Consider the following 2,010-nt stretch of genomic DNA (forward strand, 5'->3'; position numbering starts at 1 on the left):
GAAAGCCTTCCCAGAAGAGTGGAGGCTGTTATAGCAGCAATGTTCCAACATCTAGTGGAAAGCCTTCCCAGAAGAGTGGAGGCTGTTATTGCAGCAAAGGAGGGACCAACTCCATACTAATGCCCATGATTTTGGAATGAGATGTTCAAGAAGCGGGTGTCCACATACTTTTGGTCATGTAATTGACTATGTTCCACCCTGTTGTGTATTACTTTAGTTCTGTACTATAGGTTGGTTGAAGAGATGTCAGTCCGTTAAACAGGTTGACCAGAGAGAGCGAACAGAGAACACCATGTGGTAACAGAAGACATTGAAGTACCTCACCCAGTGCTCATTATTTGTTGCACAAAAATATTTCTCCAATCCATTGATGCTTACATTGCCATCCTTTGCTATATATATTTTTGTTTTGAAATAAAATTAAAATAATTCAGACTTGTATAAATAAGGACGTGTCCATGTTTAGTGCAGAAAGTGTATAAAGGGATTTATGATTGTGTAAGGTTGATTCCTCAGCAGAGTAGGCTGATGTACATGTGGGCTGACAGGAGAGAAGGAGAATGAATGAATGGCACGAGAGACTTAATAACAGCAGGTCAGACTGAACTGAACTGAGTGGTGAGTATGGAGCGGACCAACAGCGTGGAACCAGGCAGCGGTATGGAACCTGGCAGTGTGGAACTGCTTGTAGTGTGAACTTAACATATAAGGAATATATATATATATATTTTTAAATAAAATCTCCAAAATTGACCTGAGGACATGGAAATGCCCGTAGTTACAGAATCTTTTTACATTTTTTTTTTTTCGTAGTTACAGAATCACCCAATTACGAGACCGTGACACTACAAATATTCTGCCTTGTCATGTTGTGTCTTGCCAGGTAGGTGGCGCCAAAACTCAGCTATCGCCATACAACAAAGCTGGAGGTTTTAAGGTGGGAACACGTCACCCCACTATCAAAGATTTCTATAACTAACCCAAGATATACCAGAGCCTGTCCTTTCCAGTGGGAGCAAATTAATCATAGTGGGCGGAACAAGGAAGGAGGTGGGCAGAGCCAAGCACGAGCTAGTGAGATCCTATTGGCGTGTTCTAGAATTTATTTGCATATTTCTGTTAAGGGAACGCCCACTCTGAAGAGTACGTGTACAATTAACACAATTCGCTATTGCACAACTAAACAACGCAATTTTTTTAAACATTTGGCATAGCGTAAAATCTACATCTACATCTACTATGTTTGTTACAGACTAGTTTTGGAAACAGAAAACCATATGGAGATCAAATGTTTCATCGATGAGAAAATGTGCAGATTGTAGGCCAAAATCCATCTGGCTCCATCTTCTCCCACAGCCGGCTATTGGGGTTCCTCTTATCACCATATTTGGTAGTGAGTGGAAACGCCAACCGGTTTCTTCACATTTATACAGCCAGTGAAAGATCTGGCTCATTGTTCCATCTGTGCCACTATCATCCAAGGGGGAATGTAAATTATAGGTACGGTTCGGGATTAGGGTAGGGACGTCCCAATGAGCTCATATAGGAATGACGGTTCGGGTTTAAGGTAGGGACGTCCCAATGAGCTCATATAGGAATGACGGTTCGGGTTTAGGGTAGGGACGTCGCAATGAGCTCATATAGGAATGACGGTTCGGGTTTAGGGTAGGGACGTCCCAATGAGCTCATATAGGAATGACGGTTCGGGTTTAGGGTAGGGACGTCCCAATGAGCTCATATAGGAATGACGGTTCGGGTTTAAGGTAGGGACGTCCCAATGAGCTCATATAGGAATGACGGTTCGGGTTTAGGGTAGGGACGTCGCAATGAGCTCATATAGGAATGACGGTTCGGGTTTAGGGTAGGGACGTCGCAATGAGCTCATATAGGAATGACGGTTCGGGTTTAGGGTAGGGACGTCCCAATGAGCTCATATAGGAATGACCGTAATTTATAGGGTGGATTCTTTTTTTTCTTTTACTTCAGACGTGATGCCTTGCGAAGGTTTTC

The sequence above is a fragment of the Oncorhynchus gorbuscha genome, unplaced genomic scaffold (genome assembly GCF_021184085.1).
Source record: "Oncorhynchus gorbuscha isolate QuinsamMale2020 ecotype Even-year unplaced genomic scaffold, OgorEven_v1.0 Un_scaffold_1363, whole genome shotgun sequence".
Taxonomy (NCBI): domain Eukaryota; kingdom Metazoa; phylum Chordata; class Actinopteri; order Salmoniformes; family Salmonidae; genus Oncorhynchus; species Oncorhynchus gorbuscha.